The 19,922-nt window shown below is 45.4% G+C and overlaps 1 protein-coding gene across 1 annotated transcript in view; it reads left to right on the top strand.

Moving 5' to 3' along the window:
- Positions 1-19,922, top strand: part of LOC105892863 (integrin alpha-9) — a 197,096-nt gene that overhangs the window by 139,282 nt on the left and 37,892 nt on the right. The window lies entirely within an intron of this gene.

Raw genomic sequence — 19,922 nt, 5'->3', positions numbered from 1 at the left:
TAAGGTAGCCTACACAGGCTTGCTTGATATTTGGTCAGTTTATTATATTTTTATATAATATAATTATTTCCACGTGTTTTAAGCATTTAAAACAACTTAAGTAATCTTTATAAAAGTAGAGCATGGGAAAAGGAATCTTAACATGACTTATTTACAAATCCTATACAAATACAATATATACACATAGATCACACATAAACACAATTTCAGTATAGATACAAAAGATACCCACAATCAGGATAAAGCACCCTTGACATATAGCCAAAGGAATGTAACAGGAAGGCAGCTTGCATTGCAATAGTGGGTATAATTATTGCCTATTGAATTTTGCAATCATTCAAACCATTCAAAACACTGATGACATAACAAAAATACTGGCAATAGGCATTCACAGTTGTCTATGCGAAAAAGAAATCAACAAAACTTCTTTTGTCACTTTACGCAACCAATGGACTAATTGATCGTCCTTCATAAAGTTTTCAAACTTGTCAGATATTATGGGAAGTGACCATTTGCAATCATTTCACTCATCACTTCAGAGTAAGTGCATGGTATCATCTGAGGCTTGTTCTGTCCTTCTCTCAGAAGCAGAGTCACTGCCGGCCTGCTCCCAGCCCTCCCTGGACAAGAGCGGCGTGTCCAGGGCAGGCGGCACGCCGCTCACCAAAGGGTCTACCGTGGAGATGACGATGACATAGCGATCATCTTCATCCCCTGCCTCCTCCTCCTCCTCCTCACCCCCCTCGTGAATGTCCGCGGTGGTGACAGACGTGTCCATGGTCTGGCGGCTGCAGGCTGGCGATGAGCAGCAGACCGGATCCATGTCCAGTTTGAGCTCCGCAGCACCTGCACCTCCTGCACCTCCTGCCGCCGCGTCCTCCTCGGGGAAGCTGGTGTTGATGTAGATGAGGTTCTCGCGGCTCGAGACCTCTGGGAGCTTCTCCACCAGCTTCTCCAGCAGCTCTCTCACCTGGGTGAAGTCAGGCCGGTCCAGAGGGTCTGCCCGCCAGCAGCAGTACATGATCTCATAGCTAGGGATAAACATGAGGTGTAATGACAAAATAAGTGTGTGCACGTCTGTGTGAGGTGTAATGACAAGATATGTGTGTGCACGTCTGATCTCATAGCTAGAGATAAACATGTAATGGTGTAATGACAAGATAAGTGTGTGCACGTCTGTGTGTACGCTTCTATAATTTACGAGATTAGAGAGAACAGTTCTCTCTGTGGCATCCCTCATTTAATTCAATTTAAATTTAGTTCATTTTAATGTAAATCATTTAAATGGATTTGTTGATCATATGGAAACCTGAATGGCATATATTTACATTCCAACTCTTCACAAAAATCAGAAATATAAAATCAGAAATGTAGGATAGGTAGGCTAGCACATCCTTATATGGGCATTCCACATGTCTACCCTGCATCTTTCTAATATGAATGGTTGACGAAGAGACTGTTAGATAGAAGAATGATCCTCACAGCTCATCACTATTAGATAGAGGAATGACACTCACAGCTCATCTAGGCAGTCATTCGGCTGCTTCAGTCTGTGTCCATCCAGGAGGTAGTCGTAGATCTCGTGGTTTTGTACTCCAGGGTACGGCGTCATGCCGCGTGTTGCAATCTCCCACATGGTCACGGCAAAGGCCCACTATAGGGAAGCAAGAGATAACGCTTAAAGAAAATAACAATGGAAATGGAAAATGTCCAAAATTCAGTGCATTAAAATAGCCAATATTTGAATATGAAAAAAAATATATATATATAAATCTTCCATCAGACAGAAATATTTTTCTGATGAACAATGTACGCATATTTCCTGTGTCTTCGAGAAGCACAGGACAGGACAGAACAGGACATTTCTTGTAAAGGGGAACTATCGGCACAGGGGACGGTACTTTCGTGTTCTGTACTTTCTGTACTTTCTGTGCTTTGTGCAGTGACATGACATGAACCCTAAATCACATGCACAAGATCCTGGCAAGCGGCAGCGCAGGGTAACGTAAAATGTCCTGTGATCCTCACCACATCGCTTTTCACCGTGAAGACTCTGTCTGCAAGACTCTCCACAGCAATCCACTTCACGGGCATCTTGGCTATCCTTCCTTGCCGGTAATAGTCACCACTATAGATCTTCTTTGACAGGCCAAAGTCTGCCACACACACCGTCATGTCATCGCGTAGCCTGGGAAACCAAAGATAGGTTCAGAATTTCACACTTAGCGGGCCAAGCCCTTCCTGGAAGCTTCTTCCTTACAATAAGAACATGCAGGGACGTGCACAGGAGGGGGCTAAGGTTGCTCGGGCAACTGCCCGTTTGTCCTCCTCGACTGAAGTTGCCCCCTTTTTTAAGTATTACGGCTGCAGAACTTCATGTATGCCTAGATAAAATAATCGCGGAATAAGCGTCCAGGGGACGGGGGCGTAGTGGTGGCGGTTAGTGAGAGTTTAAAATAATATAGGCAAAATATGCGTCCAGGGGACGGGGGCGTGGCAGCGGCGGTGACAAAAATGTACGTGTTGCCCCTTTTTTCCAGGGCAGAGCAACTGCCCTTCAAAATTCCTGTGTGCACGTCCCTGAGAACATGCACACCTTCAGTCCATCACCAAAGCCTTTCAGAAACAAACAAGAAACAAGGCTTCTTCAGACTTCAGACCGAGAGGAATATTTCAAGATATATGCCTATGCGTCTCCTGCACACTGTGTTCAATGCTGTATACCCCCAGCTAGCCAACGTCACATGTGCAGCAGAAACACATCATCTTCTTCACATACGTTGCTTTGGGTTAATGGCCACCCAGGGAACTTAGGAAAGCACTTACATGCAATTTCGCGCAGCGAGATCTCTGTGCAGAAAGTTCCGGCTGCTGAGGTACTCCATCCCCAAGGCGATGTCAATCATAAACTTGACGAGGGTCTGGGTAGGCAGATACTGGAGGAAACAGAACGCATCCGCCATCATCCATCAGCCCACAATAGTGTTTGTCAAAAAAAGAATGCTTTCTGATGGGATCTGATTGGCCATGTCATTGTAACAGTATTTGTGTGAGTGATTACATGGGGACGAGGACAAGGGCAGTATGAGAGTGCTGTGGTTACCAGTGGACTGTCCCCCATACGAGAGAGAAGCAGAAAGCTGTGGAGGTCACCATATTTCATGAAGGGCAGAATGACCATGGGTTTGGGGAAATGGCCAGAGCCCACCTCCAAACACACACCTATAAAAAGAACACCATGACAGCATTTCATATTTAACTTTTGATAAATGCACTATTTTTGAATGTATTAACATTTTCAATAAGTGGTGCATAATTCTGTGATATGAATGGGTTCTCTTTAAATACGTAGCTTTTCTGATATTAAACAATGTAGCCGATTTGGTTCCTCCGACTTGTTAGTAATGTGATGATAAAAGTCAATAAAAAGACCTTTTTAAAGATCCTCAACCATGTACTACACATACACTATGTCATCGGTTCCCAAACTGGGGTAGGTGTACCCCCAGAGGTACGCAAAGTGGTTCAGGGGGTACGCAGGGAGAACATTTGATTTGCGTTTTCTAAGTGAAAAAGCCCATTACATTTTCTGAGCTATAAATAGACACGAAATCTTAAATAGTCTGAATGGCCAAGTCGCATTGCCAAAATGACCTACCCATATTCAGCGAAATAATTACACTGCCAAAAATAGCTACAGGTAGGTTAGTTACAAACATGAGAAAAAAAAACGGGGGAGGGTACGTAGCTGGAGATTGAATGTCTGAAGGGGTACGGGACTGTAAAAAGTTTGGGAACCACTGCACTGTCTCATATAGGATTTCTCTAAGCACCAGATAGGGGCGTATTAGACACCTACCCATTAGCCGAATGACATTAGGATGGTGGAAGTCCTTCATGCAGGCGGCTTCATTTAGGAACTCCTCGATCTCCCTCTGAGAGAAGTTATCCACTATAGAGAGACAGAACATCCCATTAGAGCCAGCTCTCTGACCTCATCAGGTGAAGTGATTGTTAAATACACTTACTGAGTATTTTATCTTGTTAATATGTTGTGTAAGATGTTCTGTATCATTTGTTTATTTCGGTGAATACGACGTATGCGCTGTGTTTCAAACAAGCTTACATTTCATGGTCTTCACTGCTACTTTCTCAGAAGTTCCATCTGGCTTCTTCAAATGGCCTTCGACCACCGACCCAAACTCTCCTGTCGGGGGGGGGGGCGGGTCGTTAAAACACCACGACTTATTTGGCATGTCAAGAATGTCACTTAACTCCCCCCTGTGAAAACCCCAGCCCAGCCCAGCCCAGCACACTCACCCTCCCCTAAGATCTTCCCTATGGACAGCAGGCTCCTCACGATCATCACATCCTGCAGCTTGGCCTGCAGCTCTGCACTCACTCCCAGGTTGGCTACTGTGGGGGAGGGGGGATCACAACAATACAGTCATTACAGCCCTCACACACACACACACACCAGCAATGCTATCTTAAAGTAAAAGCATGCTTATTAAATGTGAGTAAGAGGCTGATCCATATGGACTTTTCCCTTGTGTAAATTATTGTGGAACTTTTATAGAAGGCAAAGTTCAACACAAATATTTGACAGAAATGCAAGTGCTCCTATTCCACCCCACTATACGTGTAAGAGGCTTTGACATACGCGTGATCTCGATGGCTATTCCACCCCACTATACGTGTAAGAGGCTTTGACATACGCGTGATCTCGATGGCGGAGCGGTTGTAAGACCTCTGGGGTCTGTACTGAACTGTGGGCTGAAGCTTCCCCCCATCGGTGAACAGCTGCCTGTAGGGGGCGCCAACGACACACACACACACACACACACACACACACACACACACACACACACACGTTGAAAACATCCATTACAAACAGGAAAAGTTACAGCAGGGAGTAGATGAGAACCAAATTCCTTAGGATAGGAACCTTTACTACTACGAGACACCAGGAAAAGTAGATGATTAGGATAGGAACCTTTACTACTACGAGACACCAGGAAAAGTAGATGATAAGGATAGGAACCTTTACTGCTACGAGACACCAGGAAGAGTAGATGATTAGGATAGGAACATTTACTACTACGAGACACCAGGAAAAGTAGACGATTAGGATAGGAACCTTTACTACTACGAGACACCAGGAAGAGTAGATGATTAGGATAGGAACATTTACTACTACGACACACCAGGAAGAGTAGATGATTAGGATAGGAACATTTACTGCTACGAGACACCAGGAAGAGTAGATGATTCGGCCCCCACTGGGTTTGACTTTGTTTGTCGCGGAGAGCAACACACCGTGACACGCTTTTTATCAGTATCCTGGTTGGGGAGAATGAGTCACGAGCAGCAGGGTTGAGTTCCATGGCAGAATTTAAGAGGAGGTTGACAGGAAACCGGTGTTGTGGTCATGCTGTGTTGTAATAACGTGAACGTGAAATAATGACAGATTCATGGGGTCTGCCTGTTACTACGTCTACACGCGATTAAGGGGGGGAAACCATACTGTTTTTATTGACAAAGCAACCGGATGCGCAGAGTCATTTCAACCCCCTCCCTCACCAACACACAGCTCCAGCCCCCTCCCTCAGGGAAACCCAGCTGTTTCTTCCTGCTAATTTTAATAGCATGTCTGGTAGGATGGTCCAGTAGAGGAAGTAAACACCACACTGTACACGCTAGCACAAAGTCACTCGCACGTGTGCTCAATGCACGTGTGCTCAACGCATGTGTGTTCAATGCATGTGTGTTCAATGTGTGTGTGCTCAATGCATGTGTGCTCAATGCATGTGTGCTCAATGCATGTGTGTGCAATGCATGTGTGTGCATGTGTGTGCAATGCATGTGTGTGCAATGCATGTGTGTGCAATGCATGTGTGTGCAATGCATGTGTGTTCGATGCATGTGTGCTTAATGTACGTGTGTTCAATGCATGTGTGCTTAATGTACGTGTGTTCAATGCATGTGTGCTGAATGCATGCGTTTTCAATGCATGTGTGCTTAATGTACGTGTGTTCAATGCATGTGTGCTTAATGTACGTGTGTTCAGGTGTGTTCAATGCATGCGTGTTCAATGCATGTGTGTTCAATGCGTGTGTGTTCAATGCGTGTGTGTTCAATGCGTGTGTGTTCAATGCGTGTGTGTTCAATGCGTGTTCTGTTCAATGCATGTGTGTTCAATGCGTGTGTGTTCAATGCGTGTTTTGTTCAATGCGTGTGTGTGTTCAATGCGTGTGTGTGTTCAATGCGTGTGTGTGTTCAATGCGTGTGTGTGTTCAATGCGTGTGTGTGTTCAATGCGTGTGTGTTCAATGCGCGTGTGCTCACCCCAGCCGTGTCTCCAGGAGTCTGCTGCGCGTGCATACGGCTGCCCACAGGACCAGGAGGAGCAGGCAGATGCCACACACCACCCCCAGCACCACGTAGACCGAGTCAGAGCCGCGCTTGTCCGGCCCGAAGGGAGAAAACGGTGTCAAGCCCGAGGCTGAAAAGGCCAAACACAACACAAGGATGACTCACGCACGGAGACAAGAATTTACAACAGCACCTTTTTCTGTTTGTGACCTTAAAAGAAAAGAAAAGGTGAAAACAATGACAACATCAACAATGACAACATCATTTAGTTTAAATGCTTTCAATTTAGTGCCTAGTCCTAGTCTGGTTTCATTGTTCACGTAGCTTCTTTCATACACCCTGTGAACAGTTTGTTTAATATCGATCGGAGAGACAAGAAACATGACAGCCCAGAATGGAATTCCTCTTTTGTGTGGAAGAAGAAATCTGAAAAAACAAGAATAGCCTCACAGAGCCATACACAGACAGTAAACTTAAGGTTGGCTACTTTCAGACTACTTTTGAAAACTTACACTCTAAGATGATGAAGGGCTCCTTGATTATGCACTTAGACCCTCTGGCTGTTTACAGTGCTCTAAACAGCTCTGGTACATCACTTAAACTGTATTCAGTAAGATAATGCTTAAGTTCAACGTTATTGCCAACTTTCTGCACTATAATTCATATCCTCCAGAAATGCACATGTGATTTATATTCAGCATTCAAAACTGATTGAATTGATGAGATCTAGCTTCCAGATTAGCTCACAGAGACGACAGACACATGCCATCAATTAGACCAAAGCAAGGTCAAAGTTCATCTGGCGGGGAGAGGGAGAGGAGCACCTGAGTGGTTGACTCGGATCCAGAAGCGCGAGCTCAGAGCGCCGCTGCCCGCCTGCGTGCGAGCCGCCACCTGGATGCTGTAGGTCGTGTTGAACGCAGACAGGACCCACGTGGCCTCCGTGGTGCTGCTAGAAATCTAGAAGTAAAAAAGAAAGAGAACATTCATTAAATGTGCAATCATGCACTGCCCACACTCACTCGTGTCATATTGCATTTATACAGGTCAAAATAACGAGCCAAATGATTCCTTTCATTGCATGTACGTCCTAGAAGTATCTCAAGAAATATGCAAATAATAGTTAGTTAAGATAGTTTCAGATAGTTAACTAAAAGAGCAGAGCAAGACTTCTTTCTGAACCTGGGTGTTCCACTTCTGTAACTCTCACACTGTGGCCTTGCAGCCCTCTGTACTCTCTGCATGTACCCTTCTGTACAATTGTAAAGAATTCAGTATTTCAGTTCAAGTTTAAAACAGGCCTGACACACACACACACACACACACACACACACACTGACCACTGATTCATCAGCAAGGGACTGGAGTGCAAACAATGCAATGCAAACTGCAATGTCATCTCAGGCATGACGGCGGGACATGAGGAGGGAAAAAATGTTTTGACCACAAGAGTTTAACCAACAGCCTTGTTGATATGCAGGCAAAAGAAGAAAAAAAAAGAAAAAAAAAGCTGAACACCACGGAACAATCTGGAACACAGCTCCACGTTAACCAAGGCGGTATGGGAGAGGTTGCCCGTCGGGGGAAGAAAACGGAAAAGAAAGAGGAAGAACGTGTTTTGCTCCATACTGCTGAGTGAGGGCTGCTGGGAAGGGCCTTCGGGGACATGTGACAGATAAAGGGTTGCTATTGCGTAACACACACATCTGGGGTTCCTCATGTCTGCAGACACACACACACACACACACACACACAGACACACACACACACACTGTTCTTGTGCCGAGTGGCATGACACAGGAACGTTACAAAGCAGAACATCTCTGGGTAACAATACAAATATGAACCAATAACACCTGCTCTGGAAGATTAGCATGATGGTTTTCATAAATCATGGTTATCATTTCCATTTAAAGAAGACGTTCAGATAATGTAATCTAAACTTCTGTTGAAGCACAAAAACAACATTCCAAAAGCTTTAAACTGTAAGCCAGCGTTAAATGAGCCAGTGTCTGGTGACTGGAGGAGCAGCTGGTGGACCCCGGCCACGCACATCCACGTCCAGAGCTCATGAAGGAACCAAACAGGTGACTGCAGGCAGACAGAGAGAGGGGGGGGGGGAGGGCACAGAGAGGGAGGGGGGCACAGTGGTTTCACACACTTCCAGTCACTCCTGACGTTTAAGGGGGTGCTGTGTGTGAATCACTGTTATAGATTACTGGTAGTAATGGATAGGGAGCACACGTGTGTGTGTGTGTGTGTGTGTGTGTGTAAGTCTTTTGTAGTGTCCTTTAGAATGGACGATGACTAATGAATACAAGCTGGACAGACGATGAGAGAACAATATTTTTTTTTTTCTTTCAGTCAGTTTCCTGTAAGGCCGACGTCAGCAGGAATGGCAGGAAGTTGACCATTGTACGGAGCGGAGTACCCAGCCATGGGATGTGACAAAGGACACTCACATGACAGAACTCCGGCACTGGCCTTTATGACACAATACAAGTCCAATGCAACACAACACAATACAATACAACACAACACAAAGGGCAGGACTATGACTCCCTGTCTCTCTGACATCTTTTCATCCGAGCAGGTTTCCTCTTATTGGTCAGCAGTCATCAGCACAGATATCCAACCACTACACTGATGCACTGAATATCATTTCCACTGTCTGTCATCTCTTGCACTTGAACTTCCACATTTGATTTATAAAAGTTTTATAAAGACTTCCTTTAGATATGATTGGTCACGTAAAAAGGACTTGATATCATTTTGAAAGAGATGCAAGACATGGCTGAAACCAACTCCAGCCGTTTCTGACCACTTCTGCTTGATATATAACAGCCCAAAGTATCTGAAATGATGACACTATAGCTGAAATATATGAACATTTCAGAGGTTAATTATTTCTTCATGGCTATAGGGATTATTATTTATATTGTCTGTGCAAAACCATGAACAGATCTGAGAGATTATCTGTGACCATGATTTAACACACCATACATATGAAAGCCTTTATCTCACTTCTAGATGGCTGGAAAATTCCCCATTTACTGTGAAACGGTTAAGATGATCTGAAACCGTTTATACGAACAACATAAACAGCTGACAACAAATGCGAAGTAACTGAAGAACATCTGAAAAGCATACAACACCAAGAAAGTTTGTTATTCTGAAACCACCCCACCTTAATTTCCCATCACAAAAAGAGAACATGAAACTGATTTGTTTTTCCTTGTAGTTCAGAGGTAGAGTGAAGCTCAAAACAATCCCCTTTTAACTCCATCCTCTCCGCAAGCTTCCTCAAGGTTAAAGCCAGGTGAGCTCTAGTTTGTTTAATGCAATATCTTTCTCTCCCTCTCATACACAGATGCTTTTGCTGGGAGTATAATAAACCTAAAATGATGTCAAAATGGAGCGCAGCCAATTTGCTACATGTCTATGGCTACTCCCAAATGAAAGTCTGACAAACTGGGGAACTTAAGTGCAGCACTTTCAAGACATGCTTTCCATCTTGGCGTCCATCTTGTGTTATTCCAGAAAGGCACGGACATGACTGACACACACACACACACACACACACACACACACACACACACACACACACACACACACACACACACACACACACACACACACACACACACACACACACACACACACACTTCCATACGACACTCACCTTGTTCATGTGTGTGCTGTTCACGCCATGCTTGATGATGACGTCGTAGCCCTTCAGGACCCCGTTGATCTTGTCTGTGGGCGGCGGTGCCCAGTGGATGACCAACACTGACTCGTTGAGCAGCACAGACACGTTCCGCGGAGGCTCGGAGGGCACTGCCAAGGTCAAAAACAGGATGGGATGACAACCTTAAACCAACACATGCAGTTACACAGCAGAGAGGAGATTCTGCTGGAGTAAAAAAACACACACTGATTTTCTCCACCGTAATTGCTTGTTACTTCACACACACAGACATCCATGATATCTTGCTGGGATTAAGAGTGCAGATTTAACACAACGTAATTAGCTCAAACCTCAGCTTTTACATTTGCCAATCTATGCTAAAGCCAATTATATATAATATATATATATATCGACACATATATATATATATATATATATATGAGGGTGAAATATATATGTATATATATATATATATATATATATATATATATATATATATGAGGGTGAAATATCTATGTGTATGTAAATATATATATATATATATATATATATATATATATATATATATATATATATACACACATACATACATATATATATACATACATATATATATATATATTTCACCCTCAGTTTGACAGCCCTGATAAAACACTGCCTTGCACTGTGTACAGCAAGGGAACATGCCTTGACCATACAATCAACCTCCAAAAATAAGTTCCCTGCCTCTAGGAATATGGAGGAAATCCTGAGCAGCCACACCCCACAAGAACAACACACAGCCGCTGGAGTCCACCCCTGCCGCCATTCAAAGACAGAGGAAAGCGAACTACGAAGGGGATGTGACCAATTATTTCCATACGGGAACCTCCTGGCAGTTTGTGTGCCATTTCCCCTCCGCAGTCTGATTTGTGAGGCTTTAAAAGATGGTTCTGAATATTCACAGAAATCAAGAGGTGATGCACTCATGCATGCTGCTCACGACTGATCTCTTTCAGCTCTCCTCATCGCTGCATGTCTGTAATATCCCACGTGGGCATGCTGTACTAACCGTAAACACAAGTTGGCATAGATAGTCATTACTACGATAACTCGCCAGAGAGCTCACTGATGCCTCACTAGATAGCTCACTAGATCGCTCACTAGATAGCTCACTAGATCGCTCACTAGATAGCTCACTAGATAGCTCACTAGATAGCTCACTAGATAGCTCACTGGTGCCTCACTAGATAGCTCACTAGATAGCTCACTAGATAGCTCACTAGATAGCTCACTGGTGCCTCACTAGAGAGCTCACTGACGCCTCACTAGATAGCTCACTAGAGAGCTCACTAGAGAGCTCACTAGATAGCTCACTGATGCCTCACCAGATAGCTCACTAGATAGCTCACTGACGCCTCACTAGATAACTCACTGACGCCTCACTAGATAGCTCACTGACGCCTCACTAGATAGCTCACTGACGCCTCATTAGATAGCTCACTGACGCCTCATTAGATAGCTCACTAGATAGCTCACTGACGCCTCACTAGATAGCTCACTAGATAGCTCACTGACGCCTCACTAGATAGCTCACCAGATAGCTTACTACTCATTTCTACAGTGCAGTGTGGATCTCTGTTGGTAACTGCTTAAGAGACAGACAGACAGTGTGGATCTCTGTTGGTAACTGCTTAAGAGACAGACAGACAGTGTGGATCTCTGTTGGTAACTGCTTAAGAGACAGACAGACAGTGTGGATCTCTGTTGGTAACTGCTTAAGAGACAGACAGAATGGAGACGCTGTGGAGGAGATCCCAGTGCAGGTGACCCACCTCCCTCTGGAGTCCTGGTCCTGGTCCAGGCGCTGGGCGGGGAGTGGCCCACCTCGTTGCCGCAGGACACGCTCATGTTGTACGGGGTCATGGCTCTCAGGCCAGTCACGTCGTACTGGAAGGGGGGCACGGGGGCGTTGATCACGCGGGTGGGGTTGCCCTCCTTTCTGCTGAGCTCACGCACCTGACGGGGGCAAGGGGCAAGGGGAGGAGACATCACTAGGGTCAAGAGGTGACATCACTAGGGTCAAGGGTCAAGAGGAGACATCACTAGGGTCAAGGGTCAAGAGGAGGAGACATCACTAGGGTCAAGGGTCAAGAGGAGGAGACATCACTAGGGTCAAGGGTCAAGAGGAGGAGACATCACTAGGGTCAAGAGGAGGAGACATCACTAGGGTCAAGGGGAGGAGACATCACTAGGGTCAAGGGTCAAGAGGAGGAGACATCACTAGGGTCAAGGGTCAAGAGGAGGAGACATCACTAGGAGACCTTCAGGGTACTTGAGGCCTTTCAGAACTGGTATAGTCCCAAGTTGGTCAACTGACTATCTAGATAGTGCACAAACGTAATGACAACCTACCCTAAAACACATGACATGCATACAAATAATCCTTCATTAATCACATCTGAATAATTGGTTTAACACGTGCTAAAGGGAAGTTCTATTAATAATAGTTCAGATGTGCAAAGATAAATCATCAGATAATCAAGCTAATCATCTTTTACTTGATTGTTAGTATTTAATGGGGTTTCAACTGATGACTCGACCATTTTGAATCTTCATTTCACAGCGGTCACACAGAAGAGAAGAGAACTTGTAACTCGCACTGGAGCCCTTGAGAGCAGGCATGTGTGTGTCTTTACCGTGATGGAGGAGTGGGAGAGAATAGACATGATGTGTGTGGCTTTACCGAGATGGAGGAGTGGGAGAGAACAGACATGTGTGTGTCTTTACCGTGATGGAACAGTGGGAGAGGGGAGACATGTGTGTGTCTTTAACGTGATGGGACAGAGGGAGAGGGGAGACATGTGTGTGTCTTTACCGTGATGGGACAGAGGGAGAGGGGAGACATGTGTGTGTCTTTAACGTGATGGGACAGTGGGAGAGGGGAGACATGTCTGTGTCTTTAACGTGATGGGACAGAGGGAGAGGGGAGACATGTGTGTGTCTTTACCGTGATGGAACAGTGGGAGAGGGGAGACATGTGTGTGTCTTTACCGTGATGGAGGAGTGGGAGAGGGGAGAGAACAGACATGTGTGTGTCTTTACCGAGATGGAGGAGTGGGAGAGAGCAGACATGTGTGTGTCTTTACCGAGATGGGAGAGGGGAGACATGTGTGTGTCTTTACCGTGATGGAACAGTGGGAGAGAGAGACATGTCTGTGTCTTTACCGTGATGGAGCAGTGGGAGAGGGGAGAGAAGCCATCGTGTCCCGGCGTCCAGCTCAGGGTCAGCCTATTGGAGCTCTGCTCCGTCACAGCCAGGCCCGTGATGCGCTCTGGGAGACCTTTGAGGTTAGAGAGAACACATTAGGTTATGTTAGGTCATGTTCAAATATTAAATATGAATGAAATATGCCTTCTAATGCCACTGTTCAGAGGTTATAAGTAGTTCACGTTTCACCCAGTAGTAACACGTGAGTAGCAACGTCCATTTTACCTTTGATGTTAATGTGTGCCTCTCTGGACAAGGCAAGACCTCTTGAGTTATGCGCTTCACAGCTGTATTGGGTTGGCTTGTCTACACCTACGAAATAAACCGATAAAACATCAATACCGTTGGCCTTAACTGAGGCATTCATTCCAGTGGCAGCAAAACACACTAACCATCACAAACAAGCCATTATCAAACAGGTCAGACTCCATTTAACATGATAGACTTAATATCTACTTTGAGGCCAGATGAATAACCAGGGTTTTTCCTGCATAGAGAAAATTTGGGCGCGCGCCTAAGCCGTTTTCCCGAGCGCCTACAACAAATCCCGAGCGCCTAAGGCACCAAAAAAAGTCCGCGATAAAAAATAAATAAAAAAAAGCTCTCATTCATGGCGCAATTCAGCTTAATGGTGTTTTGAGCCCTCACCGTCGATTTCAAGGCAGCAGCTTGTCCCACCTCCCACCCCCTGAGCCAATCATTGAAAAGAGGCTGCTCCAAGCTTGCCAGTTTAGAGAATACGTTGGTTTGAATTTGAGATTTGAGCAAGCAACTTAATGTAGCTAGCTTTAAGCGGTTTTAAACCAAGGCACTTCAAAAATGTTGTTTACAACCTGCTTACAAATCTGGTTAAAACAACTAGTGAAGGTGTTTTAGAATAATATTAATGCCATATACAATAATTGACTTTATGTTAACACCACTAATTAATGTTAGCTGTCTAATTATTTAGCGCAATGCTAGCATGCATCTACCGTAATTCGATTTTTAACCAAGGTAGCCTATTGTACTGCAAAATATTGATCGCGACCTGTTTACAAATCTGGTTAAAAAAATAAAGGTGAGTTGTTATTTATAGATATGAATTATTTCACTCAGGTGGTGGGATGTGCCTTCATCACGCGTGCAATGCATGTTCGAATATGGTCTCAATAGTATGTTTCAAGTATAGGCTACAGCCGAAACCTCGTTCTGTTTTGATCAATAGTAATCGAGTTGATAAGCGTGTCTTCTTGTCTGAACAATACGCAACTGTGAGGTGCGCGAATGGACAGAGCGGCCAGCTGCCAATCACTCAACTTGCGTATGCATCCTGACTTCATCAGTCGGCGGTGATTTTGAGCATAACATTCCATTTTCAGTATTCATGGCTTTCAATGTATTACAATATCTGCTATGTTGAGGACCTACACAGGTGTAGGCTATTATTTGATTTGTTTACCCATTTGAACGAGTACCAGTAGACCGCGGGTCCTCGGGAGAGGCAGACAACCGCATTGGTTTATCAATGAAAGCTCAGCTCGTTCGGAGGAGAGCGGATATATTAGTGTTGCATCTCGAATTAATATTATCATTGATAAACCGGTGCGGTTGTAAACTGTCGTTCCGCTGCGAGGGCCAGCCCGACGTGCACGAATACACCTGTACAAATGCAAATGAAATGTCCACTCAAAATGCTGACAAAAGTTTGATTTCCAACGCAGCCTCCATTGGTGGGCCAATAGAAGTTAAACACACTATTAAACATATTTGTGGACAGTTTTAATAATAAAAACAAAAATAATGGTATGTAGGTTTGTATAATAAAAATGAATAGTAATAATAGATTAACTTGATTTTCATAATTTGTGTGTTCCATTTCTGACCACTGGTTAGTTCTAGATTCTATTGATATACATTTCAGTAGTTTGCATATATATGTAAAGAGGTAAACCTTAATAATCTTTGAACCATACATGATAGCACCATGGGGCTTGGACTATTGTCAATCTATTTGAATCTAAAGTGGAAGCAAAATGATTTCCTGAAGCATATCCTCATTATTTATGAAATGGTAAAATGTAAGCTACCAGGTGACATGGTAACACAGACTGCGCGCACATTTTTTTTTGGAGCACCGAAGACCCATTTTGACCCAGGAAAAACCCTGAATAACATTGTTTCTATATGCACAAAAGAGGAAGGAGAAAAATGTCAGCAGAGGTTCAGTGGCTTGTCATGTCTGCCCGTCCTGGTGACTCATCTCAAAAGGAACACAGGAAGTGGCAACACTTGGTCCAGCTGTGCACATCAGTATTAAATGCGAGGTTAACCATCTTTGGTCCAGCTGTGCACATCAGTATTAAATGCGAGGTTGACCATCTTTGGTTGAAACTGATGGCCTACTGGTCAGGTCACCGATACACAAAGCTGAGAAACACAGTTAAACGGCTGGATGGAGCAAAGATATGAAGTTCATCCAGCCACTGCTGTTTACCCCGCCACACAGTAGCAGGCTTTCAGTGGCTCTCGAGTACTCCCACTCCCCGCTTCCTCCAGAAGGCCACCCCTTTACCCCCCCCCCCCTTTCCCCCCCCCCCCCCCCCCCCATGTGCCCCACGTCAACACAGCCGGCTCCACCAAACCACTCCCCTGGCACATGGCACAGCCCAATAATATCCCTTTTGTGTGGTTTGATTTTCTTTTTTTTCCCACTCCCGCCCGTGCTCGACGCGCTCCCTCTCTCCACAAAGGGCACGCTTCTTCTGACGCCGAGACGAGTAAACCTGACAGGAAGCTATTTGTTGTTGTTGTTGTCGTGATGGTGGAGCTTGTGCACAAATCTACATGCCAAACAAGTCCAGTTGCTGAGGGTCAGAGGGGAGATGGGGGAGCGGGGGGGGGGGGGGGGGGGGGGGGGGCAGCCTCTCCAGCCAGAGACAACAGAGGAGAGTTCACAGCGTGGAGCACAGCGAGGAGCTTGAAATAAGCAATTGCGGTAGTTTGACCAACTGCTTGATCATACAGGGCATTTACTGAAAATAGCCACACACACACACACACACACACATCCTACACAGTAAGATCAGCCTTTCAGTAAGATCAGTGACTCTGGCCATCCCAGCCACAGCATAAATGCATTTTTAACTACACGAAACACATCCAGCAGGCAGAAAAGCTGCTCCACCGCATCGTAAACAAGCCTCCAGTTACAGCTGAAGGACGACACGTGCTGAACCTCCTGCAGAAGGAGCGCCAGAGAAATCGGAACGCCTCCACAAAAACAAACGTTCCCCGACTGGCTGACTCTCTCTCGGCGAGGAGGAAAACAAAATGCCTGATTTTCAGTGGCCCTACTCAGCTTCCAACTCATTAAGCCCGTATGGGACTCACCCTGAAAGGAAAAAGGGACAAAAGTGACACAAAAAGGGCATTCACTTTCCTTCCTACTCCACTTTCACTTCATTCAGAACTTTAGTTGAGGCCATCTTTAACCAAACAAAAGATACTGCCCCTCATGCTAGTTCACTGTCCTCACAGTTTAAACATGTGACTACAAAAGCAAGTAAGGGGTTTAATAAATACAAACTTAAAAAAAATATATATAAAATTCAAAAAGGAGAAGCGAAAGACGAGGAGATGACCAATAACATCTCAGCTTGCTCTGCTGTGCCCAGGAGATGACCAATCACATCTCAGCTTGCTCTGCTGTGCCCAGGAGATGACCAATAACATCTCAGCTTGCTCTGCTGGGCCCAGGAGATGACCAATAACATCTCAGCTTGCTCTGCTGGGCCCAGGAGATGACCAATAACATCTCAGCTTGCTCTGCTGGGCCCAGGAGATGACCAATCACATCTCAGCTTGTTCTGATGTGCCCAGGAGATGACCAATAACATCTCAGCTTGCTCTGCTGTGCCCAGGAGATGACCAATAACATCTCAGCTTGCTCTGCTGTGCCCAGGAGATGACCAATCACATCTCAGCTTGCTCTGCTGTGCCCAGGAGATGACCAATAACATCTCAGCTTGCTCTGCTGTGCCCAGGAGATGACCAATAACATCTCAGCTTGCTCTGCTGTGCCCAGGAGATGACCAATCACATCTCAGCTTGCTCTGCTGTGCCCAGGAGATGACCAATCAACATCTCAGCTTGCTCTGCTAGACCCAGGAGATGACCAATCACATCTCAGCTTGCTCTGCTAGACCCAGGAGATGACCAATAACATCTCAGCTTGCTCTGCTAGACCCAGGAGATGACCAATAACATCGCAGCTTGCTCTGCTGTGCCCAGGAGATGACCAATAACATCTCAGCTTGCTCGGCTGGGCCCAGGAGATGACCAATCACATCTCAGCTTGCTCTGCTGTGCCCAGGAGATGACCAATCACATCTCAGCTTGCTCTGCTGTGCCCAGGAGATGACCAATAACATCTCAGCTTGCTCGGCTGTGCCCAGGAGATGACCAATCACATCTCAGCTTGCTCTGCTGGGCCCAGGAGATGACCAATAACATCTCAGCTTGCTCTGCTGGGCCCAGGAGATGACCAATCACATCTCAGCTTGCTCTGCTAGACCCAGGAGATGACCAATCACATCTCAGCTTGCTCTGCTGGGCCCAGGAGATGACCAATAACATCTCAGCTTGCTCTGCTGTGCCCAGGAGATGACCAATCACATCTCAGCTTGCTCTGCTGTGCCCAGGAGATGACCAATAACATCTCAGCTTGCTCTGCTGGGCCCAGGAGATGACCAATCACATCTCAGCTTGCTCTGCTGTGCCCAGGAGATGACCAATAACATCGCAGCTTGCTCTGCTGTGCCCAGGAGACAACCAATCAAACCTCAGCTTGCTCTGCTGTGCCCAGGAGACAACCAATCAAACCTCAGCTTGCTCGGCTGTGCCCAGGAGATGACCAATAACATCGCAGCTTGCTCTGCTGTGCCCAGGAGATGACCAATAACATCTCAGCTTGCTCTGCTGTGCCCAGGAGATGACCAATAACATCGCAGCTTGCTCTGCTCTGCTCTGAGACTACTCTGGGGCTCATGCTGCTCCAAATGACACTGGGTCAGATCGCTCCTCTGTGTGTCTGAAGACCAGTTCAAAGATCTGGGCTGACATGGCGTCTACAACCTACTCGCAAAGCAACCTATCTGTAGATACCACAGTCTAACACCAACAATAACTTTATTCAAAAGTTGAAGTTTATTTTCGTAAAGTGTCGTGTCATACGGTTTCCCTGAAAAACAGGATTTAATGACACGGGTCAAACAGATCCTGTCTAGGTTGGCGATTAGTTTGAAAGGGCAGAGAGGGGGTTATCCAGTGTGAGCACGAGTCAGACAACTGAATTACTCTCACAAGAGATGACAGACAGAGAGAGTGCATTCAAGTAAACAACATGAGCAGCTAACTCCACACTCTCACTTCAAGGCCATAACAAACCACATACACAGAGAAGCCATTAGTAAATCTCTTGTAATATAAAATAAACGGAGTAAGATTGGGGTTGGATTTCCTGTGTGCGTATGTCTAGATCCTCCCCTTCAACACACAGAAGCTAACGGCCTGAGCTTCATATGATGACATAAGAGGGGTTTCTGTATGGAGGGGTACGCTAGCGGGCTGAGCCTCATATGCATCACACACACACACACTTCAGTATCACACACACACACACTTCATATGATGACATAAGAGGCGTTTCTGTATGGAGGGGTAAACTAGCGGGCTGAGCCTCATATGTATCACACACACTTCAGTATCACACACACACACACACACACTTCAGTATCACACACACTTCATATGATGACATAAGCGGCGTTTCTGTATGGAGGGGTAAACTAGCGGCCTGCGCTTCATATGTTGACATAAGAGGCCCTTTCTGTATGGACAGTGGGGCAAGGTTCAGCAACATCCCAGCAGAGGGGAGCGGTCAGGGTGGTTACCCTACAGTACATAACAAGAGGGTGACACCACACACACACACACACACACGGTAAAATCCCCCACTCCGAAGGTAAAAAAAAAAGAAAAGAACTTTTAGAGGAAATGAATATCTCCCACATAAACAAGAAATGCTTACAGAAGCTTATACAAGTGATCACCTTTCTTAGTACTTAACCATTTAAACTCAGACTCCAGCCATATTGGCAATACTGAAGAACTATTCCAGTTAATCTTGAATTCCTTTAGTCCAGGCAGTCATCCAAAAGAGTGGATATACTATTCAGCAGTATCTGTGCTTTCTGGGAATCGAACGCCTGCGAACATTCCTCCGATGTATTGTTCCTCTGGTTCATCTCTCTCGGGCAGAGGTTACGGAAACAGAAACATTGGGAACGTCTGATACACTCCCAACTCCACACTGATGATCGGAATCTGTGCTTCATTCAAGGGTGGAGTTATTACGTGATCACAGAGATCAGGGAGTTATTGTGCAGCGAACACAGAGATCAGGGAGTTATTGTGCAGCGAACACATTTCCCCCTTTTATCTTAGTTAGCACAGTGTAGATCTGTCAGAATTACAATACAACACACTACAGAACCTCACACTGGTTCAATACAACACAACACAGAACCTCACACTGGTTCAATACAACACAACACAGAACCTCACACTG

Source organism: Clupea harengus, chromosome 13 (assembly GCF_900700415.2).
Source record: "Clupea harengus chromosome 13, Ch_v2.0.2, whole genome shotgun sequence".
Classification (NCBI taxonomy): Eukaryota; Metazoa; Chordata; class Actinopteri; order Clupeiformes; family Clupeidae; genus Clupea; species Clupea harengus.
Note: the sequence above shows the minus strand (reverse complement) of the source record. Positions and strands in the feature narration are given on the sequence as shown.